The sequence below is a fragment of the Dasypus novemcinctus genome, chromosome 23 (assembly GCF_030445035.2).
Source record: "Dasypus novemcinctus isolate mDasNov1 chromosome 23, mDasNov1.1.hap2, whole genome shotgun sequence".
NCBI lineage: Eukaryota > Metazoa > Chordata > Mammalia > Cingulata > Dasypodidae > Dasypus > Dasypus novemcinctus.
In genome coordinates, this window is record NC_080695.1 from 14,980,547 (window position 1) to 15,008,256 (window position 27,710).

General features: G+C 47.2%; 1 long non-coding RNA gene across 1 annotated transcript; it reads left to right on the forward strand.

Annotated features, from left to right (window-relative positions):
- The first annotated feature begins 9,183 nt into the window (after positions 1-9,183).
- On the forward strand, positions 9,184-15,049 carry LOC139437400 (uncharacterized). Its single transcript, XR_011647171.1, has 2 exons — positions 9,184-9,960; positions 13,136-15,049. It is a non-coding gene; the product is annotated as an uncharacterized lncRNA (long non-coding RNA).
- Positions 15,050-27,710: the final 12,661 nt, after the last annotated feature.

The window sequence follows — 27,710 nt, forward strand, 5'->3', positions numbered from 1 at the left end:
AGGGAATAAATTCCTAATGTAATACTAACCAAAAAAGAGAAAAAAGGAGGAAGGATACCAAAAAATGTGTATAAATAAATTAATACATATCACTGGTTAAGCAAAAGGTCTCTGGAACAGGGTAATGGGTTTAACTGGAAGCTTTGCCACTTATAACTATGTAATCGCTCTCTACTCGGTTTCTCTGTTTTAAAATAAGAGGAACACCAGATTTTGTGAGGAGGATAAAAAGTCAATGAGGTGGGAAACGGACTTTGGCCCAGTGGTTAGGGCGTCCGTCTACCATATGGGAGGTCGGCGGTTCAAACCCCGGCCTTCTTGACCCGTGTGGAGCTGGCCATGTGCAGTGCTGATGCGCGCAAGGAGTGCCGTGCCACGCAAGGGTGTCCCCCGCGTGGGGGAGCCCCCACGCGCAAGGAGTGCGCCCGTGAGGAAAGCCGCCCAGCGTGAAAAGAAAGAGCAGCCTGCCTAGGAATGGCGCCGCCCACACTTCCCGTGCCGCTGACGACAACAGAAGCGGACAAAGAAACAAGACGCAGCAAATAGACACCAAGAACAGACAACCAGGGGAGGGGGGGAAATTAATAAATAAATAAATCTTTAAAAAAAAAAAAAAAAAAAGTCAATGAGGTAACGCAGGTAATACCCTTTAGTGCCTGCAAGAGAGTAAACAGCCAACAATTGTAAGCCATAATAATTATTATCATTGTTATTGTTAGTGAGATAAAGAAGGCCTTCTTAAGTCAGGGGCTATTCAAAATTCTCCTGTATTAATTCATTTATTCCTCACAGTAACCTTACAAGGTAAGCTCTAATATTATCCCCATTTTACAGTTACAGAAACAGATGGAAATAAGGTGGTAGTAGAAATGAGAAGAGTTTTCGTACCAGATATCAAGACACAATAATATCAAAATACAGATATGATAATCTCAATATTACCAAATATCAATATAATAATTCACACAGTGTTTTTGGGTCAAGGGATATATGTCAAGTTGACCCCCAGAGGGGATTACCAATTTACACTCCCACTAGCAAAATCCCCACACACTCACGCCCTTGCTCACACACTGTGTTATCAAGCATTTGATAAATATTAGAGGTATGAAAAATGATATCTCAGCACTGCTATACTTTATATGTCTTCTTTTTTAAGATTTTTCATTTATTTCTTTCCCTTTCCCTGCACGCCCCCCCCCAGTTGTCTGATCTCTGTGTCCATTCACTTTAGTTCTTCTGTCTCCGCTTGTATTCTTGTCACTGGCACAGGGAATCTGTGTCTCTTTTTGTTGCGTCATCTTGCTGTGTCAGCTCTCCATTTGTGTGGTGCCATTCCTGGGCAGGCCACACTTTTTTCGCGCCAGGCGGCTCTCCTTACAGGGTGCGCTCATTGCACGTGGGACTCCCCTACTCGGGGGACACTCCTGCGTGGCACTGCACTCCTTGCGCCCATCAGCACTGCACGTGGGCCAGCTCCACACGGGTCAGGAGGCCCTGGGTTTGAACCCTGGACCTCCCATGTAGTAGGTGGATGCCCTATCCGTTGGGCCAAATCTGCTCCTTGTATGTGTCTTAATATGGGTGAGTCTGAACATTTTTTCAGTTATTAGGAATCATTTGTATTTCCTTTCCTATGAAATGTTTATGTGAGGTTTTTGCCTGTTTTTGTACTAGTTTTGGTCTCTTACTGATTGGTAGGAGCTACCTATATTTTAAGAAAATTAGCCCTTTTATAATAGGTGAATTCAAATATATATATATTTTTTTAAAAGATTTCTTTATTTCCTCCTTTCCCCTTCCCTTTCCCCTTCCCCCCAACTGTTTCTGCTGTTTGTGTCCATTCGCTTTGTGATCTTCTGTATCTATTTCTCTTTTTGTCTTCTCATTTTTTCTCCTCTAGGAATCATCAGGATTTGATCCTGGCGGCCTCTGATGTGGAGAGAGTTTCCTTGTCCGCTGTGCCACCTCAGTTCCTGGTTTCTGCTGCGCTTCACCTCGACTCTCCCCTTTGTCTCTTCGTGTCTCTTCTGTTGCATCATCATCTTGTTGCATGATGCAGTTGTGTGGACACTGGCTCACTGCGCGGGCACTCAGCTCACCACATGGGCATGCGCATGGGCACTCAGCTCACTGCATGGGGACCCAGCTACTGCATGGGCAGTTGGCTCGCCATGCGGGCACTCGACGCACCACGTGGGCACTGGCTCACCATGCAGGCATGCTTTCTCTTCTTTTTCACCAGGAGGACCCAGGGATCGAACCTGGTCCTCCCATATGGTAGGCGGAAGCCCTATCACTTGAACCACATCTGCTTCCCTATCTATATATTTGAGGTTCTGGAGCTGGGGATTCAACTCAGGACCTCGTATGTGGGAAGCCGGTGCTCAACCTCTGAGCCACATTGGCTTCCCTGAGTTAGTATTTCTCGTTTGCTTGCTGGTTTTTTGTTTGTTTTTAGGAGGCACCAGGGACCAAACCTGGGACCTCCCTTGTGGGAAGCTGGTGCTCAATGACTTGAGCTACTCCCCTAATCAAATATTTTTAAAGGAACTTCTTAAGGACATACTCCAAGAAGAATAAAAATACTACCCAGGGAGCAGATATAGCTCAAGTGGTTGAGCATCTGCTTCTCATGTATGATGTCCTGGGTTCAATCCCTGGTACCTTCAAAAAAAACATCGAAACCAAGAATAGGTCTAAGATGTAAGAGAGAACAGGAACAATAAAATTTATAACAACTGCTGAGTGTATGAAACAACAGTAATGACTTCTAACAAGCGTGTTTAAAAAAGAAGAGGAGGGAAGCAGCTGTGGCTCAAGCAATTGAGCTCCCGTTTACCATATGGAGGACCCAGATTTGATCACCAGGACCTCCTGGTAAAGAAAGAAAAAAAAGGCGTCCCAGACTTGCACAGTAAGGTGCAGGCCCCTGCACAGGAAAGCGACACAGATGCAACCAGATAGAAAGATGATGCAACCAGATAGAAAAAGAAAAAGAAGAGGGACTAAAATACTAAAATACTAAAATACTAGACCGTAACATGTAAAGTGGCAGCAGTGGGGCAGGATCATGAGAGTTTTCTAAGGTCCACTTGGGTTGTTTGGGTAGAGATTAGAGATACTGATTCACCTGTCAGGCACAGGAAAGCTCAGGGCAGTGGTTTCCATTCCTGGTTGTACATGAGACTTACCCAGAAGCTTTTTTAAAAATACCTTTGCCTGTACATACAAAAACCTTCAACAAATGCTAGGAAACTGAATCCAGCAGAATATTAAAAAGATTATTATATACCATGACTAGGTAATTCCAATCCAAAGTATAGACCCAGGAGAACTGAAAACAAGAAGTCGTACACATGTTTATAGCAGCAGTTTTCACAGTAGCCAAAAAGGGGAATTGTTGCAGCAAAGCCATGAGTTCTGAGTGGCAGAAAAACCCAAATGGCACTCGGAGAGGTGAAGGAACAGATATATTATGCGTAAACCCAGAGGAGGGTCAATCTCTAAATTCTGAGCCCTGTTTTCCAGTTTTCATAGTTTTATATAGGATTGTATGCAGGACTAGCATGGCTCTCGCTCATTGGCTAAAGTGTTGCTAGGCAAAATTTTGCAAGCGGGGTTACAGAAGCAGAAGGCAGAAGGGGTTTGTTAGATAGTCTTTTGCAAGGTCATGCTCTCATGGGCAGATTTACAGAAGCAGGGGGCAGAAGTGGTTCATTAGATAGTCTCCTGCAAGGCCATGCTCTCACAGGCTGATTTACAGAAGCAGGGGACAGGAGTGACTCGTTAAATAGTCTCCTGCATGGGCTGATTTACAGAAGCATGGGACAGGAGTGGTAGTTAGATAGTTTTCTGCAAGATTGTGCTTTTTATTTCTCAACATTTCCCCCCTTTGATGACCTTATAATTTTTATGGGGCATCACTTGTGCTAAGTGGAAAAACAACTTAAGGTAGCAAAGAATTTTACAAGACACAAGTACATTATTAAGATTAGTATCCTTTTAACTACACTCCAGTCTCTGGGAGTTGTAGTTGCTAGTTCAGTTCCAAACAGTAAGCCGGGCAGTTTGAAGAGGAGCAGGAACCACAGGGAGCAGAGCCCATCTAGTTTGGTGATGGCAATTCTCGGTGGCTCCGGGCAATTCGAATTTTCAAGGGACAGTCAGGTACAGGGTGGGTTATCTAGTAGTCTTGTTTTTCATTGGAGTGTGCTCTTTTAATTCTGGTATGATGAATCCAAGGGGCTATACCTGAAACTGAGAGTATTGAGGGTTACAAGGATAACAGTATGTGGGCCCATCCAGGTGGGCTGGAGGAGATCCTTTTTTCAGTCTTTTACCCAAACTAGGTTTCTGGGTAAGTGTGGGTGTACTGGGTGCCTAATGGGATGGGATCCTGAGACAAGGCAGTTTTGTATATTTGGGCTAGGGTTTTTCTAACTGCTGGAGGGTAGAACTTTGGCCAGTTTTTCCTAGGAGTCTGAGATTTCCCTTGAGAGTTTGAATAATTGGGAGTGGTCATCTAAACAGAATTTCAAAAGGTGAATAGTCTGAGGGTCCAGGGGTGCATCTGACTCTAAGGAGAGTTAATGGGTGCAGATCTACCCATGGGAGGCCAGTTTCTTGAAGGAACGTAGCTAGGGTGGTTTTGAGGGTTTGATTTATGCATTTGACTTTCCCTGAGCTTTGGGGCCTGTATGCTGTGTGGAGTTTCCACTTAATTCTCAACAATTTCACTAGCTCTTAGATGATGGCTGCTATGAAAGCCAGGCCATTGTCACTGCCTGTGGATAAGGGTATTCTGTGCCAGGGAACTATTTCTCAGAACAAAGCTTTAGTTATTTTTCTTGCTTTTTCAGTGTGGGTAAGAAGGCTTCAGCCCAGCCCAAGAAGGTGCACATTATTACCAGTAAGTACTTATACCCTTGACTTGGTTTTATTTCTGTAGTCTATTGTTAAGTTTTCAAAAGGGGCAGTTTCTGTGTGTTGGATGCTGGCTGGGGCCTGGGGACCTTGGGAGGGGTTGTTTTCAGTGCAGGTCTGGCATCAGCTGTTAACAGTGGTGCAGAGTGAAGCCATCTGGGTAATGTAGTAATATTTCCCGAGCGGGGCTTTTACAGCAGTATTTTTTCCAGGTGTGTGAGCTGGTGGTATTGTTGAACAAGGGTGTAAGTGGCCCCCTTTGGGATGAAGACTCAGCCATGCAGGAGTAGCCAGTTTCCCTCTGAGGTCTGGTGTTCTTTTGAGATAACAACCTTTAGATACCTAACTTGTTGCTGGCAAATCTGAGCCTTTTTCCAGGACATTTTATAGCCAGTTTGCGATAGAAGTTGTAGAAGGGCCCAAGTTCCTTCCCAGCAATTTTCTTCTGTTTTGCTAGCCAGCAGGAGGTCATCTACATACTGAAGGAGAGTATATTTTAAGTCCTCCCATGGGTAGGAGGTGAGATTTGCTGCCAGGGCCTCTCTGAAGAGGGTGAGGTGTTTTTGAAGCCTTGCGGAGCCGAGTCCAAGTTAATTGAGTCTTTTTTTTTGAGCTTTGGGATTCTCCCATTCAAAAGCAAATAGGGATTGGCTCTGGGGAGCCACCTGCAGGTAGAGAAAAGTGTCTTTTAAGACCAGACAAGTAAACCAGGTGGCTTCAGGCAGCAATTGCCCCATTAAGGTGTATGGGTTAGGGACCACCAGGTGCAGGGTGATAGTGGAGTCGTTAATGGCCCTCAAGTTTTGGACGGGTTGGTATTTCATCCCACCAGGCTTTTTACTGGCAGCAGCAGAGTGTTCCAGGGTGAAGTACCCTCTTTTTGCAGTAGCCCTCCTTGATTGATTGGGTCTGGATTCTTTAAGGCTGCTGCTAACAGGGAGACCTGCTGTTTCATTTGCTTTTTCTCTTCTTTCTCAGAAGTGTTGTCCTGATTAACAAATACTATGTTTGCAATTTTGAGGAGCTGGGGGATGTTTATCTCTGCGAACCCATTTAGCTTCTGAAGTTTCCGTCTGATGCTCAGCACCACCTGGGCAATCAAAGCTGCGCTGGCCACCCTTGGCTTTCCGGAGCCTTTGGGTTGAAGGGGGTGTAGATCCTGAAGGCCTTGCAGAGTCGCTCATAAAATCTCCCAGGGATTCTTCAGATTTCTGGGTGATGGAGGTCATTTTGGACATGGTTGTGGGCTGCCTCACTCCTTGTCATACCCCTTGGGGAGGAGGGGGGCTTCTTGATACCTCTGAAAAGCAACCCGTCCCTGATCTGTGTTAAAGCCCCAGGCTAGTTGGGCTTCCAGGGCCACCTCTCAGGCTCATTTACCGCCTCCAAGACACCTGCGGGGGCCTGTTTTCTTAACTACTTTTTAGCCTCTGTGAGGATCCAGCATTTTTCTTCCATATTGAACAGGGTTACGAGGAATTGGCAGCAATCATCCCAAGTGGGGCACTGGGTTTGGAAAATGGACTCCATGAGGTCGATAAGAGTCTGAGGCTATTCTGAACATGCCGGGGTGTGGCGCTTTCCGTTTACGAGATGTGCAGTTGTGAAAGGCTGATAAAGCAGAATTGGCCTCCCGGGTTGGCCTGTCCCATCTGCATGATCTGGACTGGACTCTGTGTTTCATGGAGAGGCATGTGGAGCGCAGGCTTTGCTGACTGAAGTCTCCTCACCAAAGGGATTTCAGGATCCCGGGGAGACTGAAGGTGGAGGAGTCTCTGGGAGATCTACTTACAGAGGCTCCAGGGCAGGGAGATGTTCTGGAATGGCTGGAGATAGTGGGTCTTCCTCCAGAGATCTTTGTAGAATAATAGGTTTTCGAGGTCTGGCCATTTGAATTACTAGGACCCTACTCTGACCCTTCCTTCCAACACAGAATTGAATCCAAGGGGCAGGGGTTGGGCTGTTTGTAACTAGGAATCAATGTGAGGAAACTGATCAGGGTTGCCAAGGGTCCCAGTGATTGCCCACCAAACTGAACGAACCCTGGCCACCTCTAGGGTTCCCTCTGAGGGCTAGTCAACACCAAACTTAGGCTACTCCAATTCAAACAGGGTCCGGAGAGTTCTGGAGAACATATGGACACCATACTCCCCGGAAAAGCCCTTTCTGAAATTTTTAAAACATACAATCTAAGACTGTGAGTTTGGATTGTGGTGATCCCATCCCTGAACCGGTGTCATGGGACAAACAAAGGAGGGGTCCCTCTCATGAGACCACCCAGATGCCTGCCTGTCCATGTCTCTTGCAAGAACTTAGGCTCTCTTAGCTAAGGCTTCCATGTAGAGATTGAATTAGCCGTTATGTTGTATGACGCAGCTGCGGAAGGAAGGTTTGGGCCCACTCGGACTCTGTAGCACGGGCTGTGGAGCCTGGATCAGCAGAGGCCTCTGCAGTCCCCATTCATTCACTCAATCACTCAGAGGTTACACAGTCCCATCCAAGGAAATACCCTATCCTGGAATCTCAAATCTCAAGATTTTGGGGGGTGATCAGTCTCCCCTTCCATCCGGAGACAGGCCTGACTGAGACTCAGAACCCCGGGGTCTTACCTTTCCAGCATCTTCTTATGTTGTTCAATCCACCTCTCTACTGAGTCAGGCCGGGGTGGAGGACGCGGCCCACAGGAATCCTTCCCCCGAAGGAAGTCCCATCAAGAAGACAGGTGGTGCCGCCTCGTTCCTGTGGAGATCTCTGCTGCCCGCACCCACCAATCCCAAACTGGAGGCTCAAAGGGCCTGCTTGGTTGGGTTTCCCGGTCAGGGAACCAAATGTAACAGCAAAGCCAGGAGTTTTCAGTGACAGAAAAACCCAAACGGCACTTGGAGAGGCAGAGGAATAGATGTATTATGCGCAGGCCCAGAGGAGAGTCAATCTCCAAATTCTGAACCCCGTTTTTCAGTATTCATAGGTTTATATGGGATTTTATGCGGGATTAGCATGGCTCTTACTCATTGGCTAATGCGTTGCTGGGCAAAATTTTGCAAGCGGGGTTACAGAAGCAGAAGGCAGGAGTGGCTGGTTAGTCTCCAGCAAGGCCATGTTCTCATGGGCTGATTTACAGAAGTGGGGGGAAGGATTCGCTTGTTAGATAGTCTCCTGCAAGGTTATGCTTTTTATTTCTCAACAGAATCAATCAAAAGGACCATTAACTAATAAATGGATAAACAAAAAATATGGCATATCCATACAAAGGGATTTATTCAGGCATAAATAGGAATGATTTACTGATACATGCTACAACACGGAACCTTGAAAACATGTTATAGGCGGCGGACTTAGCCCAGTGGTTAGGGGGTCCATCTACCACATGGGAGGTCCTCGGTTCAAACCCCGGGCCTCCTTGACCCGTGTGGAGCTGGCCCATGCACAGTGCTGATGCGCGCAAGGAGTGCCGTGCCACGCAGGAGTGTCCCCGTGTAGGGGACCCCCACGCGCAAGGAGTGCGCCCCATAAGGAGAGCCACCCAGCGCGAAAGAAAGTGCAGCCTGCCTGGGAATGGTGCCGCCCACACGGAGAGCTGACGCAAGATGACTCAACAAAAAGAGACACAGATTCCCGTGCCGCTGACAACAACAGAAGTGGACAAAGACGCAGCAAATAGACACAGAGAACAGACAACCGGGGTGGTGGGGGAAGGGGAGGGAAATAAATAAATAAATAAATCTTTAAAAGAATACATGTTATGTAAAAGAAACTAGATGCAAAGGCCATACATTGTAGGATTGCATTTACATGAACTGCCCAAATAGGCAAATCCACAGACACTGAAAACAGATTAGCAGTTGCCAGGGACTGGGAAGAGGGGAAATGGGGTGCAACTGCGTGATGGGCTGATGAAAATGCTCTGTAATTCGAGAGTGGTGATGAGTGGTACAACATCGAGAATGTGCTAGAAGTCACTGAATTACTCACTTTAAAACAGTTAAAATGGTGAATTTTATGTTATGTGAATTTTACCTCAGTAAAAAGAAATTATTTCTTCTCAATTAAAAAAAAATTAAAAATAAATAAAAAACACTGATGCCTGGGTCCCGCCGTAGAATTTCTGGCAGAGCTGCGTCAATCTCTCCCCGTCCCCCAAACACGCTGGGGCTCCCTGAGACTGCGCCTCCCAAGCCCAGGCAAGCGAGCGGGAGCTGGGCGGGGGTCCCCGGGAGCGGCACTCCGGGGGGCGGGGCTTCCCCTCCCTCCTCCTGCCCCACGGAAGAGGAAGAGGGACCTTCAGGGCTCCGTGACCCCGGAAGCTATCTGAACAGCTCCTTCCAGGACCCAGACGGTCTGCGATCCAGCGCAAAGAAAGAGAAACGCTGAAGGAGCCCTCGTTCCTCAGTCACCCCACCGGAAGTCAGGGAGAAGCTGCCCTTGAGCTCGCTGTCGCCAGGGACCTTTTCTCTCCAGGTAATAAGACCCCCGACTTTAATGGCCACGGGGCGGCCCAGCACAGAGACTACATTTCCCAGCGTCCTTTGGGCCACGGCCCAGGGAGTGCGCTCGGCCGGGACGTGAGCAGAAGCGATGGGTGCAGTTTCCAGGGCGGACCCTTCGAGGCGAGGGGGGCTCCTCCGGCCTCCTTCCTCCCGCTGCTCCAGCGTGTGACGCCTGGCGCTCCTTGTTGGACCATGAGAGCGAGATTCGCACCCGGGACAGAGCAGCGGAAAGCCCGAGAGCAGCCTGGTCCCAGGTGACTGCGGAACCCCAGCCCAGGCCAGCGCGGCCTAATCAGACCTCGCGCGCGTGCAGGAAACCAGCCTCGCGCGCCTAACCTCGGAGCCGCGTCTGGGGTCGCAGTTTCAACAGCCGCGCCCGGGTCCTGACAGCGCAGCCTGCCAAGGCAGCCTCGGCAACCGGAGGGGTTCCCAGACTGAAATAAGTGCTCGAGCTTCTAAGGAGCCTTGCCGGAAACCAAGACAGGCCCAGGAGAAGAGGCAGCACCCAAAAAAGGAGGTCGGAGCCCCAACCAAATCTTTTCTACTAGTAAGGTGGAATTATTCCTGTTTTACGAATGGAAAACCTGAGTCTCAGCAGGCTACTTACATTGCGAAAGGCCACAAAGGTTTCAGGAGAATGTCCTGCGGCCCGTTCTATCACTATGCTGATATAATCCATTAAGAATTTTCCTCTCTGTCCCATCCCCAGAGAGTCTAAATGTCCAGAAGGAGTCCGGTAAATACTCCCGTGAATAAGTGAAGAAAGGAAAGAAAAATAACACCTTTCCCACTCTGTCGGCTGCCCGGGAACGCCCTGCACAGGCTAAGTGCTCCTTTAGGGAAGCGGATGTGGCTCACCAGACAGAGCATCCGCCTACCACAGAGAGGTCCAAGGGTTCATACCCAGGGCCTCCTGGCTCGTGTGGTGAGCAGGCCCATGCGCAGGCTGCTGCGTGCAAGGAGTACTGGCCCATGCAGGGATGTCCCCACGTAAGGGTGTTCCATTCCGCCTCCCACACACACACAAGTGGCTCCTGCGCAAGGAGAGCTGCCCTCCGTGAAACCACAGCCTGCCCAGGAGCGGTGCCACACACGTGCAGCAAGATGACGCAACAAAAAGAGACACAGATCCCCAGTGCCGCCAGATGAGAACACAAGCGGACACAGAAGCACACACAGCGAATGGACACAGAGAGCAGACAAGGGGAGGGGGAGGGGGAGGGAGGGGAGGAGAGAAATAAATCTAAAGGAAAAAAAAAAGTAAAGCCGCGGCACTGGCAGGCGTGGTGTGTACCTTGACAGTTCAAAGGAACAGGAGCGCATCCTGGCGATGCTCAAACATTGTCAGATGAAGCTGCCTCCACGCGGCCTCTGAGCTGCCCTGGACCTTCACACCTTCCTCGACTTACCCTCCACACCTGACCCGGGAGTTCATCGTTTCTTCCGCTCTTCATTCCAGCAGCGCCCTCGTCCTGTGTCGCCCCCCCCCCCCCGGCCCTGCCCCTCTGTAACTCCCGCGGTGGCTGCTGAGCGCCGCGGGAGCGCAGCCCACAGCCCCGGGCTCCTGCTGTGGTGCTGGGTTCCGAGGCTGGGCTGGGGCCGCCCCGCTGCGGGGCTCTGCGGGGGGCTGCGCTCCTGCGGGGCCGCCCCGGGGGCGCGCTCGGCTGCAGGTGCGCGTGGCGGCCACGAGGGGGCGCCGGGGCCCGCGGCTGAGGGCGCTGAGGGCGCGGCCGGGGCCCTGCGCGAGGCGGGGAAGCGCTTCCTCCTCCCGGCGTCGGGTCGCGGCTTTGGAGAGGGGTCCGCGCCCGCGCTGCCCGCAGCCCGCTGGCCCGGCTGGAGACGTGCTCGGCGCGGCCCCGGGCAGGGCCTCTCCCGCCCGTCCCGGCTCGCCCTCCGCCGCCTCCTCGGTCTGTCTCGGCCTCGGCGGCGGGTGCCCTGCGCGGGGCAGCGGCGGAGCCGCGGGTCGCCCCGTGCGTCCAGCGACCGTGACCGCTGCGCCGGGCGAGGGGCGAGCCTGGCCCGCTCGCCCGCCCCCTCGGCGCCCTCCTCTCCCAGGAGCTCGGCGCCCCCCGCCGCGGGGCCTCTGCGCCCCAGTCCTCCCCTCCCCTGCCCCCCCTCTGCGTCGCGGGAATCAGGAGCCCCAGCTCCCCCCGCTCTTCCTCCACCCCCAGTCCCCAGAGGAAATCAACAGAAACCTCCCATTTTTCCTCCTGCTCGTCTCCCCATCTCAATCCTAAACGCCCAAACTAAGACCACTGGTTCCTGCCCCCCTGTCTCCCCCACAGCCCGCGATGCCCAGACCAGCCCCTTCCCCACCCAGATGCCCCCGTCTCCCGTCCCTCAGTCAGGTATTGCTGCGGCACCCCGGGTCTCACTCCTTTCTCAGGTGACCCCGGGCAAGTTATTTACCCCCTTGCGCCTTAGTTTCCCCATCTGTAAGATAGGGTAGTAATATTACCACCTACCTCCAAAGGCTGACGCACAAATTTTAAAAGGTAAAACATATAAAGTGTCTAGCACCCATTAGCATGCAGGCTTTTTCATCAGTCTGATTCGTCCAAGAGAAGATCGAAAAGGAACCAAAATAGCGCTGTCAGATGGAAATACAATGAGAACACATGAAATTTAAAATTTTCTAGTAGCCAAATTTTAAAAAGGAAACAGGCAAAAATAAGTTCAATGACATATTTTCTTTAACCTACTACATCCAAAAATTATCATTTTACTGTGTAACCAATATTTTTAAAATTATTAAAGCTATATTTTACATTTTGTAATACAAAGTCTTCAAAATACAGTGGGTATTTTACATCAAAGCGCATCCCAATTTGGATTAAACATCTTTCCAGCGCTCAACAACTATGTGGTTACCCTATCGAGAGAGCAGGACTAGAATTGTAATCCAAAGATAACTTAGGGCATAAAATTGTCAAGTCCAAATTCCTACTGATCAGATGGAATGCAATAATTTTTCACAAAGCTGCAATACTACTTTTTTGTTTGATTGGTTAGTTGGTCGGTTGTTCATAGGGTTTTGTTGTTGTTGTTGTTGTGTTTAAAGATTTATTTTTCATTTATTTCTCTCCCCTTCCCCTGCGTTGTCTGCTCTCTGTGTCCGTTCCGTGTGTTCTTTTATGTCCGCTTGCATTCTTGTCAGTGGCACCAGGAATCTGTTTCTCTTTTTGTTGCATCACCTTACTGCGTCAGCTCTCTGTGCAGTGCCACTCCTGGGCAGGCTGCGCTTTTTTCTCATGGTGTGGCTCTCCTTACAGGGCACACTCCTTGTGCGTGGGGCTCCCCTACGCGGGGGACACCCGTGCATGGCACGGCGCTCCTTGCACACATCAGCACTGCACATGGGCCAGCTCATCACACGGGTCAGGAGGCCCTGGATTTGAACCCTGGACCTTTCATGTGGTAGGGGGACGCTCTATCAGTTGAGCCAATTCTGCTTCCTGGTTCACTGGTTTTTTAATTTAAGGTACTGGGGCTGGGGACTGAACCCAGGAAATCATATGTGGGAAGCTGGTGCTCAACTACTGAGCTACACCAGCTCCCCATGCGAGAGTAGTTTTGTAGTAGTTTTTCTGCACAGTAGAAGCATTCGGGAAGGCTTTCATATTTGGGTGACAAGTTTTCCTTCTGGTGTGAACTGTTTAAAGTTAAGTGATGACGTGAACCTTCTTGAGATTTAAGGTATGTCTCTCTACTTTTTTTTTTAGGTACCGGCAACTGGGGATTAAACCGCGGACCTCATATGTGGGAAGCCGGCGCTCCACCGCTGAGCCACATCAGCTTCCCTGAGTTGGTTTTTTCATTTGTTTGCTTGTTGTTTGTCTTCTTTAGGAGGCACCAGGAACCAAATTCAGGATCTCCCATATGGGAGGCTGGCACTCAAGTGCTTGAGCCACATCCGCTCCCCTCTACTGTTTCTTTAGGTTTCAGTCTTGGCTGGTGACGCATTCCCACAGTCGCCACATAGAAGGGATTTCTTACCAGAGTGAATTTTCAGTTGTGCAGGAAGCCCTAAGGGACACCTCAGAGCTTGGCCACCATCACTCCTTTCAGGAGGTGCTGACTTGAGTGAATCTTGTGATGCTGAATAAGGATTAGGCACTGGGCAGGAGTGTTCCCAAATGACTTACCCACCCTCGAGTGTGATCTTTTGATGTATTAATAGCTCTATGTCCAGATACCTCGGGATAGCTTTCCATAAGGCATCAATTATCCAGTGAAAGCTAAATGGCAACTCATTTTGAAGCCTCCCCATGTTCAGTGCCTGTGTAAAGTCTCAATCTACTGTGTTTTCCTGGTGTAGAATAAAGTTGGGTTTGTGGTAGCCAGCCTCCGAGATGGCCCCCAATGATCCCGCCTCCTGGCGGTCCCCTCACCACTGAACCAAGGTTAGCCTATGCCACCAAGAGAACAGGGCAGAGTGATGGTGTGTCACTTCCAGGTGTAGGTTAGAAAAGACTCTGCAGCTCCCATCTTGGTTGCTCTCTCACTCTTTTCGTCTTGGATCTCCTACCCTCGGGGAAGCTAGCAGCCATATTTTGAGTAGTCCTAGTGAGAGAGCCACATGGTGAGGAATTGACGCCTTCATCCAACAGCCACATTGACCCAGGCCAATACAACAGGACGTCTCCTGTCCGACCAAGCTCAGGGATCTAGAAACAAAGCAAACGACACAGAGACGGGGACAAGAGACACGAAGAATGGAGGCAAGACAGGATTCTGATCAAGCCTCGTTTATTGGGAATATATACTGAGGGAAGGGAATATATACTGAGGGAAGGGAACGTGTCCGCAGGTGATAGGCTAGTCTCGCAGGTGACAGGCGTCCAAGGAGGGGATTGGCTGAAAGTTCACGCCGGGTCTGCAGAGTTTCGCGCCTTGCGCATGCATGCTGCTGTGTTTACCAGAGTTGTGGCGGGAAGGGGAGAACAAAGGAGAAGAAGAAAATGGCGGGGCAGGGTTGTGAAATCCGCCATGTTGTTGGAGGCTGTAAACAGACCTCACAGCGGGTGGCTCCCCACACACATGAGCTTAAAAGAGGATCCAATTGGGAAGTAGATTTGGCTCAGCAGATAGAGTGTCTGCCTACCACATGGGAGGTCCAGGGTTCAAACCCAGGGCCTCCTGACCTGTGTGATGAGCTGGCCCTCATGTAGTGCTGTTGTGTGCGAGGAATGCTGTGCCATGCAGGGGTGTCCCCTGCATGGGGGAGCCCCATGTGCAAGGAGAGTCACCCCACGTGAGAAAAGTGCAACCTGCCCAGGAGTGGCGCTACACACATGGAGAGTTGACACAATAAGATGATGCAACAAAAAGAGACACAGATTCCCGGTGCTGCTGACAAGAATACAAGTGGACACATTCAAGAACACACAGCGAATGGACACAGAAAGCAGACAACTGGGGGCGGGGGAGGGGGTGAAGGGGAGAGAAATAGATAAAAAATAAATCATTAAAAAAAAAAGAGGATCCTCCAGCCTTGGTCAACCCTCAGATCACTGCAGCTTTGGCCAAAACCTTGATTTGAGCCTCATGAGAGACCCTGAACCAGAATCATGTAACTAAACCACTCCCAGATTCCTGACTTAAACTGTGAAATAATAAATGGTGTTTTAAGTCACTAAGCTGTGGGGTGATTTGTTATTCGGCTGTAGATAACAAATGCGGAGTCGATGCTCGTCACACACTCGGAACACTAGTACTGTTTCTCCCCACGTGGTTTTCCTGAGTCCTGGTTCGATGTCTCCTATATACTTGGCACAAGTAGCTTGATGGGCTCTGCCTCAATCATACCATGGTCATTACATTCCAAGGATTTCTTCCCAAGGTGGACTATCTGATGTTGAGTCCAGTCCAGTTAAGGCTACAAGTACACAGACACCCTTTATTTGGCCTCTCCTTCGGGCAGACTGTCATATTGGACAAGATCTAAACTCCTATTGAAACTGTTAGTACTCCAGTCACATTTAATAGGTCTCTCTCTTAAGATTTTAGTGAGAATGGAGTTTACACACTGAAAACTTCCCCCCACTCATGTGAGTAATCACTCTGCCCAATGAGAATTTCTTAATCATTGATTCTCCATCTCTTGAAATGTCCATTCTAGGAAAGATATTTCTTAACTTTCTTAGGAATGGTTTTCCTCCTATCACATTTATTGGCAAGAATTTCTAATCTTGTAGTCTTGGGAAATATATCTTTGGAATTTTTCTCATATGGATTCTTGTAAGATTTCCTGCTACAGAGTCAATGTTACTTGATATGCCTTGGTCTTGCCATCAGATGGGGGAGGAGGTATATATGCTACAATTTTCAACTTGCTCCTTACACAAGGCTTTGAAATCTGCAAAAAGGTCTGGAAAATATAGAGAAGGACCCAGAAAGAAGTGAGAAGGAGAGATGGAGCATGGGAGGGTGAGGAAAGGGGGTAAGAAATAAGTCAGAGAAAACAGGATGAACAGAAGTAGAATAAAAAGGATTAAGAGGGGGGAAAGGAGATTGCTATACACAATCACAAATGAGCAAGTTAATTCTCCCAAAGATAATTATCAGAGTATGTGAAAATTTTAATAAGGAAAAATATCAAGGAGAACCTAAGAAAGCTTGAGATCGAGGTGTACAAGAGAAACATTAAAAGAGAGATGGGGGACGTGGATGTGGCTCAAGCAATTGGGCTCCCATCTACCATATAGGAGGTCCAGAGTTTGATGCCCAGGGCCTCCTGGAGAAGGCCAGCTGGCCCATGTGGTGAGCTGGCCCATGTGGAGTGCTAGCCTGCTCAGGAGTGCTGGCCCACGTGGGAGTGCTGGCCCACATGGAGAGGTGGTGCATAAGATGATGCAACAAAAAGAGAGACAGAGGAAAGATAATAAGAGATGCAGCAGACCAAGGGAACTGAGGTGGCACAAGAGAATGATCACCTTTCTCCCACTCCAGAAGGTCCTGGATTGGTTCCTGGAGCTGCCTAATGAGAATACAAGCAGACACAGAAGAACACACAGCCAATGGACACAGAGAGCAGACAATGGGGAGGGGGGAGAAGTAAATTTTTTTAAAAGTCTTTTTTAAAAAGAGAGAAAGAGAGAGGGATGGTAGGAAGAATGAGTAAAGAAATGGAATGAACTTTCCAGAAAGAGTTCATGAAAACAAGACCTCCACAGCCAATGAAAAATGTTGTAGGGATCTGTAAAAGCTGCTGTTTTGCTCAGCCCTAGCTGCCATTGTCTGTATTTTCCTGTGTGAGCATCTTCAGAAACCCTCCATTCTTGACTGCTTGCAAGTCCAGGACGTGTGCCATGCTCCTCATTTCAGCTGGGAGATGCAAATCTGAGAAACTGCAAATCCTGCTTCTGGGGAAGAGGGTGGTGTGTGGAATAGTTTGTACCAATCACCAAAGTGACCTCCAAACACTCCAGCGTGCATCCACTCATCCCAGCACGTTTAGTCTCTTGACTTCTCTCCCACATGAACCTGCAGATGAAAATTTAACAAATGTCACTTTTTATTTTATTTTATTTTTTAACATTTATTTTTAATTTATTTCTCCCCCCACCCCCACCCCCTGCCCCATTGTCTGCTCTCTCTGTCCATTCTCGGTGTGTTCTTCTGTGTCCACTTGTATTCTTGTCAGCAGCACCTGGAATCTGTGTCTTGTTTTCTTGCATCATCTTGCTGCATCAGCTCTCTGTGTGTGCGGCCCCACTCCTGGGCAGGCTGTGATTTTCTCGCACTGGGTGCCTCTCCTGATGGGGTGCACTCCTTGCGGGTGGGCTCCCCTACACGGATTACACCCCTGCATGGCACGGCACCCTTGCACACATCAGCACTGCACATGGGCCAGCTCCACATGGGTCAGGAGACCCTGGGTTTGAACCTTGGACCTCTCATGTGGTAGGCGGACGCTCTATCAGTTGAGCCAAATCCACTCCCCAATTGTCACTTTTTAAATGACATTTCAAATTATACTAAGAAATTTTTACCTTGGATATATGCACTCCAAATTTACTATAATTAAAAAGTGAAATTTTGTCAAAAATGTACATAGGTCATGAAAGAGAGAATGACTAAGCCACGGTTATCTTAATTTGTCAGATTTTGCACCAGGTTGCACAGTCATCTGTGTCATGCTAGCACAAGTTCTCTGTCCTTTTTTACATCATCAGTAAAGTAAAGCGTTGTGGGCTGAGTAATTTTATCACTCCAGAGAAAATAACAGACTTTAAAGTAAGGGGAGCAATCCCTCCCCCAATCATCCACTCTGTTAAGACTTGAGTTTGAGTTACTTAGTGTAAGGGGGAAAAAATGCCATTCTAAAAATTTTAGCATCTTAACCTCAAAAAAATATCTTTACTTCTAAAATTTTAACATATATCAAAACAAAGTTGAGGGAAGCAGACTTGGCACAGTGGTTAGGGCGTCCGCCTACCACATGGGAGGTCCACAGTTCAAACCCTGGGCCTCCTTGACCCATGTGGAGCTGGCCCATCTGCAGTGCTCATGCACACAAGGAGTGCCGTGCCACACAGGGGTGTCCCCCGCATAGGGGAGCCCCACGCACAAGGAGTGCGCCCCATAAGGAGAGCTGCCCAGCGCGAAAGAAAGTGCAGCCTGCCCAGGAATGGCGCTGCACACGTGGAGAGCTGACACAACAAGATGACGCAACAAAAAGAAACACAGATTCCTGGTGCCGCTGATAAGGATAGAAGCAGTCACAGAAGAACACACAGCGAATGGACACAGAGAGCAGACAACTGGGGGTGGGGCAGGAGAAGGGGAAATAAATAAATAAATAAAAAATCTTTAAAAAAAAACAAAGTTGGATCTTAAAATGAAAGCAGAAGTACTGAGAGGAAAGCCTAAAAGACAAGGGTTCCAAAATCATTACTTTTCCTAAGTTCCTTTAAAATGCAGAGTGTCAATCTCCTCACCCTGCCCTAATGGGCAGCCAGCACCAAGGAAGAGGAGATGCTTACCTTCCCCAGGGTGACCTTCTGACACTTGAAGGCATCACCTTAGACATTTAAAGAAAAGCCATACGATGCCCACTCTCCATTTTGCAATGTGTGCCTTAGATGCCTGCTCCAGGTTTTGGAATACAGACTTTGATTTTCAAGTTCTTCTCCCCCTCTCTGACTATTATGTTCTAAAAAGTAACGACTTCGGGCAGGGTCACATCTCCATGGACAGCCAGAAGGCACAGATTCTCCTCTTCCTGGCAGCAAGGGAGGGACAGGAGTCCAGCAGGCGTGTCCCTGTGGGACTTCCAAAGCATCTTCATGGCTATGGCCACTGGTACGCTGACACAACGCCGCAGTGCCATGCAGCAGCAGGCAGGGCCCTGAGGCCAGCTAGAGAGGCTGAAACCGATAAGCAAAACTGGTAAAGACCACCAGGAAACACAACTGTCGCTCAGTAGTTTAGATGCATTCAACTTACTGCAACAAGGGAGCACACGCCTCAGTAAGGAGGAGTAGAAAAGCTTCACCGTCATGAAGCAAGGGCGGTTTAGTACCTGGGTCACTCAGCCATCTCAGTCCAGGAGGTAAAAGGAACAAACTGAGGCAGGGGAAGTCATTGGTAAGAAAGCAGCAATCACTCAGAAGGAGATGGGTTACGTGACCTTGCCCATATCCCATTAGAATCATGGTTTTTCAGGAAGTGGATGTGGCTCAAGCAGTTGGGCACCTGCCCACCACACAGGAGGTCCTGGGTTCAGTTCCCAGTGCCTCCTAAAGAAGACGAGCAAGACAGCAAGATGACACAACAAGATGATGCAGTGAGATGATACAACAAAGAGATAGTGAGGAAACACAGTGAGAGACACAACGAGCAGGGAGCAGAGGTGGCTCAAGTGATTGGGTGCCTCCCTCCCACATGGGAAGTCCCGAGTTCAGTTCCTGATGCCTCCTTAAAAAAAAAAAAAAAAAAAAAAAGATGAACAGAGAGCAGACAGTGAGTGCAAACAATGAGAAAGGAGTGTGAGAAATAAAAAAATAAATCTTTAAAAAAAAGAATCATGTTTTTTCTGCTAGGAATCACAGTCTGATTTCTAGCGGGGCTGAAAAGCAGACTTTGGGGTCTTATCTCCTGGGAACCTACAAAACAAAGATAACATAGAATATTGTATGTGAAAACCCTTCTCTGATTCTCTATACCTGGGGTGGAAATTGAGACAGCTTCTCTGTGTCAAAATGACTCACAGGCAAGCGGATGTGGCTCAAGCAATTGGGCTCCCATCTACCATATAGGAGGTCCAGGGTTCGATACCCAGGGCCTCCTGGTGAAGGGGAGCTGGCCCGTGTGGTGAGCTGGCCCATGCAGAGAGCTGACACAATGAACAGAGACTCAGAGGAAAGACAATAGGAGACACAGCAGACCAGGGAGCTGAGGTGCTGCAAGAGAGTAACCACCTCTCTGCCACTCTGGAAAGTCCCAGGATTGGTTCCTGGAACCACCTAATGAGAATACAGGCAACACAGAAGGACACACAATGAATGGACACAGAGAGCAGACAATGGAGGGAGAGGGGAGAAATAAAATAAATCTTAAAAAAAAAAAAAAAAGACCCATGTAACTCAGATTCCTCAAGCAAGAGCCAGATGTGATTGAAAGCATTTCAAACAGCCAAGTTTCTCACAGTCAGTGACTTTAGAGAATAAGACTGTTTAGCCCTACGTCCTTAATGTGAATTAGCAGAAGCAATTTCAGAGGATTCACAAAAAACAGAGTTTCTGTCCTCCCAGAAAGTCTCAGTAGGCAAGCAGTGACTAAGGGTGACTGAACCTTCAGGAGAGTTTTAGGAACCCTGGAACTTTGGGTCATTTGGCTAGTAGCAGTACAGCATTATTGTAACTCAGGAATTAACCCTAAGGCCACCTCATTTGGCAGGCACAGGCAGGTGAAGTCTAAATACTGGGATACACGTGAAATTGACGAACGTCACCAGAACACGGGTCTGTTGTCAGTATTCACAATACTACTGAGGCAGGATAGAATAGGGACATAGAGGAGGAGGGACAGAAAACCCAGTGAGTTATACAAACACCACCTAGAAAGAAATCCTAAGGCACAGCCTGCAGCCTTCTAACTCATGCAGATGAGTTAACACAGACAAGCTATGGGGAGGCAGCTAGCAGCTCCCACCCAGCAGCTGCATTATCAGAATGTAACTTGCCACGTTCTCAAACAGCAGAAAGAAAACCAGAAACGCCGCCACCATCACCACCTGCATACTTCCATAAACACCTCAAAGCAGCTCAGGGCTCAAGGACTGTAGCCATTAGCACCAGACAGAAACCTCCAGAAACCCAACCGCTCAATGAATTTTCCCCCTTTGTCCTAAATACTCCAGTCAGTGTAAACCCTAACCCCCAATGATAGCCAAGATCTAGGCCGTTTACTAAACCTCTTCCCCACCTCCAGTCCATGATTTTTTTAAGTTCCTGGCTATTTCTAGATGCCTGCCTATTGCCTTGTAACACTCCAATCCTTCCAGCGAAAACGCCTCACAGGGCATTTTCTCACTGCGGGAGGTAACTAATAGGATGCAGCCCCCAGAGCAGCCCCAATGCATGTCTCGTCAGGAGCAGGGCTCCTCTGGACACCTTGCCTCCGTACCTAGCAGCTGCCCAGGGATTTTCCCGGAGGAACGAAGCTGGAGGGTCTTGCATGAGGTTTCTGCCATGGGTGGGCACTGGGAGCTTTGCATTAAGGTGATTCAAAAGTCAGGTCTTGGGAAGTGGCTGTGGCTCAATCAGGTGGGCTCCCGTCTACTATATGGGAGGCCCTGGGTTCGCGTCCCGGGGCCTCCTCATGAAGGCAAGCTGGCCCGTGCCCATGGAGAGAGCTGGTGCAGCAAGGTGACCCAACAAAGGGAGACAAGCTGACACAGAAGAACACACAGTGAATGGACACAGAGAGCAGATAGCAAGCAAGCAAGTGGGGGGGAAATAAATAAAAAATAAATCTTTTTTTAAAAAAAAGGTCAGGTCTTTTCCTAAACTAAGTGTAAAATTCTCTCCCCTGTTTTAGTCTGCGCTTGTTTTAACTTTCTCAGTCTGTTCATCCCTAGGAACTTGTAAATCAGATTTGGGGTTCACCTGTTACAAACTGGATAATGGTGAAAGGCAACCTAAAAATGAGTCTTCAAATGTCAATGCTATCTTGCAATTGAATTTGATGTATAAAAGAATCATAAGTAGAATTGGTTCAACTGCTGGAAAAGCAGGAAAACTTAGCAACTAGAGCCAGCTAGTAAGATAGGGAATCAATAGATGGATCTGGAACCTGGCAAAGAGTTCACATGGACATCAAAAACCCCAAGGTGGCTGCTGGAAGACCCTTCCCAATATTCTGCCATTCAGAACAAGATTTCCTCCGGAAGCCAGGAGAAGCCCGGGATATTCCCCAAGGACTTTATAGTTAGGCCCTCCTAGGGGATTGACGGGTGTGGTAATCTATCAAGAGAGCATCAGCTGGGACTCCTCCCCTGTCATTAGCAAAGGGGTGGAATAATTAGTGGCTCAAAAAGCAGGCACAAGGCCTGAACTCTCTCGCCCCTTTGGACTCGATTCTGGCCACCTTCTACCCCCACATGGATCAACATGCAAGTAAAACCTGGGCATTTGTAATTATCTATAATGGGAAATTGTAGTCTGTAAATCAGCCCTCTTTATCACTTTTCAGCCCCTTCCTCATCACCTGGGACCCATGATCTGCTATTTTTTCCCAGACCTCTTCCCTCCCTATCTTAATAAATTACTGGCCTAACTCACCCAGATGCTCTTGAAATTCATTTCTGCAGCATAGTCAAGAACTTGAACAAAATCTGGTAATACAACATTGTTACTAATAAAATTGTTTTAGTTGCTTAGTCAATAAACTAAAGTGCCCAAATTGTTTTTAAGTGACAACTTACTAGAAACTGTAAGAGTTAAGACCATTATATAAATGACTTTATAGTCTAAAACAACAGAAGGATAATATCTGAAATTGCTAAAATGAGGCAGATTTAGCCTATACCTACTATTATGACGGCAACCTTAGACTAATCTACCTTTGTTTATGGTTACGGCAGGTCTGGCCACCGCCTTGCTTATGCTTTGTATAGTAATGGTAATTATAAACTGAACTTCCCTTTGTTTATGGTTACTTCAAGTCAAGCCTCACCCTTGCTTTTGCTTATATTGTGATGGTAATTCTAAACTGAGCTTGCCTTTGCTTACTGTTATTTCAGGACTGGCCTCATATTTGTAATGGTAACTACTCTATATTCTCCTGTTTGAAACAGGGCAACTTCTGCCCCCTGTGGCTCAGGGGAAGGCAAGTTTGAGACACCCTATCTGTCATCTTTCCACTGGTGTTACTAACCCTGCTTTCTCTTATGACTCCAGATGTAGTCTCCAATTTACCTACTCGGGGTAAAAGCCCAGAGGACGCCATGACCTTTAAGGAAACAGCTGCATGGTGGGAATCCTTGGTCTTCAGGGTTGGACGTCCCCTCTTTCAGTCCAGCAGCTGCCAGAGTCCTGTTATCTCTGAGGACTGAGGGGTGGGAGGACCTCCCACCTTGAGCATCAAGAATTCTGAAAGCGGCAAGTCAGGAGAGAAACCAGTTTTCCTTGAGACTGCCGCGACCTCAGTGAGTATATACTGGAATTAATGTTGCTCATCTAAAGTCTGTCAAAGTCAAAATGGGAAATAAGCAGAGCTCTGAAGTAAAGAAAAATGTTGTAAAGGATATTTTTTAAAGCACTGGGAAAATTTTGGTTATAAGCCAATAATTAAAAGCAACGAAATTCTTTCACAAAACTGCATGGTCACAGTGCAAGACATTCTTTACATGTTATTTACAGCTAAACTTATTTTATAAGAGAATGAAAATTTTAAGTAACATTATTGAGTTGTGTGTTTTTGTTGAAATCTCTACTTGTGTCTGCCTATTTTCCCCATGTATATTTTCATATTTCAGAATGGTAATGTCAAATTAACAAGTGAAAAGTCTTAGAAGAGCTCTATTCAAATGGTTAAAAGTTAAATATGTGCTGATAAATGTGAATGAATATTCCTGGAGCCCAAATTAGACTAAGCAAGATGGAATGGTCATATAGAAATCTGAATATAGAAATTATTGGGAATGGGAAAAAGTTTTTCCTAAGCTCTTTGACCTACCCAGCCCCCAGTGCCTTCTCTTTGCTAGAGTTGTGAGGGAGGGGCTAGGTGTGGCAGATTAAAACTCTATCTTTTAAAAGACTTAAAATAAGGGTAGTTAAAAATCCAATTACCAAATTTCAGCAAGTAAAGAGAAAGTCCTTGAAAGCTATGGAAAGATCTTTTCTAAATTATGATTAAAGCAAATTAAATGATTATAATTATTCCAGAACCTGGCTATCAGTATACTTTTAAAGTTATTCACAATTTGAGAATTTTATTAATGAAAAGAGGTTTTAGCCTCCTGTGAAGGAAGGAAAAAAGAACATTCCTTGCATAAACTATAATTGTTTCAATTTTATTTAGCTTGGGTATAATCTCCTAGGTTAATAGGATACCAATTAAATAAAACAACTTTATATGTACTAAATCTTTAAAATTAAAATTGCAAGTTCGTATTTAATGAAATACAGATCTGTCCTAAAGTGAAAGGACTAGTTTTCACAGAACAGAATGAGGAATATAAGACTCTTCAATGGATAAAGGTACATTTGGCTGCTAATTGAAATTTAATAAGCTTATGTAAATGTAGAGTAGTCTTTGTGGTTATGGTTAATTATAAGGAGTTTGCAAAAGCATTGCCTAATCTGAAGTACTTAAAATGGCTAATTCCAGGAAGCCATTATTAATTAGAAACCTAAAATGATATCAAAGTAGCTTCATAACAGAGAAACCTGTCAAAGACCACCTCAACCTGCTTTTTAAAGTAGTGGCAAGGAAAGATAACCATGATTGCACTGGGAATCTTAGATTTTCATAAAATAATGCAGAAAGTAATTTTTCCTTTACTGCTAAAATAAAATAACCTGTTCATTAACATCATCACGGTAAAGGTGTAGAAGTAATAAAGCAATATACTGAAGTAGTTAAGTTCATTTGATATGTTATACATTGCATTGGAAGTGTTTAGAAAGTGTATAAAAATTGAAAGAGATAGACTTCAGGATTGTCAAACTCTCTTGCACATTCAAACCGAAACTTTAGGACCCTGCATGGTGCCTCTCCGTTTGAGTTATTGGCTTGGCTGGTCACTGATCCCTAAAACAGTAAAGGTATCTACCACATCTGGACATGCTCCTGAAGTGGATGGAGAGTACGTTGCAGTTTCAGACTACTGCAGCAGCCAGTGAAGGCTTGATATTGCCAGATTTACGTTGGACATTGCCTCCAGACTGGCTTTGTTACATAGTGCTGAAGGGCACTATGCATCAGCCTGGTGAAATACTGGAGCCTACCTTCCCAGCTTCTCTCTAGGATCAACAGTGATGCAGCATGCTGTCTGTGTGAAGGGCATACCAAGTGGAGCAATCATTACCGAGTAATGTGAGTAGAACTTAAAACACATTTGGCATTACACCCTGCTCCCATGGAGAGACAATATGTATGTTATTGCAAACCTGGAGCTGAGCTCTATTAACTGAAGCTCAGAGGAAATTGTGCCTTGATTAGTATTAAGTACTGTACCTATATCTGATAAATACAATAATACCTCTTCCATTCTAGATCATATGCAGAAGGATATTGAACATTTTAAGTCTTGGTAAATTTAATTCATTTTCTATGTAGTTAACGAATGTGCTTATAAGATAAAGGAATGGCTCTCTTAAGTACTGTCTTTATTTTGCTTGCCATATGCATGTCTTGTAGGTGCCGATACTGTCTTTGGGGCCTGCTTAACCATCATCTTCTTTATCCTTTCAGTAGGATAAAGAAGTATTCAGTAGGATAAAGAAGAATTTAGTATCTTAAATTCTAACTCAGCTTATTACTTCCAGAATCAACACATTCCAGAACAAGATATTAGTCATGCAGGGATTTCATCTAGTTCCACCCATGGTGCCAGACCCATCTTCCCTCATCCAGAAGGTTTACTCCTGTCAGGCAGGGCCCACTCCCGCTGACCAGCAGGAAGCAGCTGCCGAGGAGTGACCATCGTTCTTCAGCTCCCCTTAAGAACACGAGTGTAAACTCTCTGAGAGGCTGTTGAGGTAGGTTAGCATAGTGAAAAAGGGAAGGAGGCTTGGACCCAGCAGACAACATGGCCAACAGAGAACAGGGTTGTGAGACCTAGCCCAGAAACCTCCTCCTGGAAAGATCCCAGAGACCCTGGCCATGAGATCCCATTTGAAACTCTTTTCAGGGTCAAGGGTGAGCCCTGGATACCTTCAAACAAAAGGCCTCACCATTGGCCCCCTGAGCGCTAACAGGTGGGGCAGCCAATCAGAACTGAAGATATGTGGGGCCTCTCCCCAACATTATGAAGAGGGGAGAGGAAAGACTTTTAAAAGGCCTAATCTGAGGCCCCACATGCACCACCCATTCTGTAGCACTCCTTACAGTCTATGTTTAGGACTGTATACTCTTTTCTTATAAATTAATAAACCCTTTACTCCCTTGCCTATGTTACTGAAGCAGGCTAGTAAGATAGGGAATCAATAGACGGATCTGGAACCTGGCAAGAAGTCCGTGTGGACATCAGTAACCCCCAAGATGGCTGCTGGAAGACCCCTACCCCCAAGATTCTGCTATTCAGAACAAAGACTTCTTCTGGAAGCCAGGAAAAGCCCCAGATATTCCCCAAGGACTTTATCATTGGGTCCTTACTGGGGGATTGATAGGTGGGGTAACCAATCAAAACAGCAAACAGCTGGGACCCCTCCCCTGCTATTAGCAAAGGGGTGGAATAATTAATGGTTTAAAAAGCAGACCATGAGGGAAACGGACTTTGGCCAAGTGGTTAGGGCGTCCGTCTACCACATGGGAGGTCCGCAGTTCAAACCCTGGGCCTCCTTGACCCGTGTGGAGCTGGCCCGTGTGCAGTGCTGATGTGCGCAAGGAGTGCCCTGCCACATAGGGATGTCCCCCACGTAGGGGAGCCCCACGCGCAAGGAGTGCACCCATAAGGAGAGCCGCCCAGCACGAAGGAGGGAGCAGCCTGCCCAGAAATGGCGCCACCCACACTTCCCGTGCCGCTGACGACAACAGAAGCGGACAAAGAAACAAGACGCAGCAAAAAGACACAGAAAACAGACAACCGGGGGAGGGGAGGGGAATTAAATAAATAAAAATAAATCTTTAAAAGAAAAAAAAAAAAGCAGACCATGAGGCCTGAACACTCTTGTTCTCATGCTCTCTTGCCTGTGGACCTCAGACGCCAGCTGCCTTCTCCCCTGCTTGGATCACTATGCATGTAAACCTGGGGATTTATAACCTATACTGGGGAACTGTAGCCTGTAAACCAGCCCTCTTTATCATTTTTCAACCCCTTCCTCTCTACCTGGGACCCCTGATCTGTTATTTTCTCCCATTTCTGTTCCTTCCCTCCCTTAATAAATTACTGGCCTAACATTAATTACTACATGCTGTTGCAAATGTAAATCAGAGCAACAATTTGACTTTACCCAGTATACCTGAAGAGGTGGAATCGTGTCTTCTCTGAGTTCTCACGCAATCCGTTTTGTCTGCTTTGGAATTTTTGTGTGCTTCCTGCCATTCTAAAAGCACAAGCTTTCATTTTATCAGTGTTTCTTTCTTTTCAACTTTAGAAATGTTTTGTCTTTTTTTTTTTAAGATACATAGATCACAAAAAAATATTATATTAAAAAATATGAGGTTCCCATATACCCTACACCCCACCCCACCCCCACTCCTCCCACATCAACAACCTCTTTCATCACTGTGGCATATTCATTGCATTTGGTGAACACATTTTGGAGCACTCCTGCACCACATGGATAATAGTTTACATTGCAGTTTACACTCTCCCCCAGTCCATTTAGTGGGTTATGGCAGGATATGTAATGTCCAGCATCTGACCCTGCAATATCATTTAGGATTGTGACTCTAGCAATGGAAGAAGTAGTACCATTGATGTGGAGACAGCGACCATGGTACTTGCTGAGGGCAGGGAGAGGGAAGAAGAGATGTGACATGAGGGCATTAGGGTTTATTTCTGATGCGTGGCAGCCTGAGGCGGTGGAAAGGCCACCAGCGATCGCGACTCAAGTCCTGAGTTCTGGGCGGGCTGTGTCCCTCTGAGACCCTGAGAAGCCGAGGACTCTCCCCGGGCCTCAG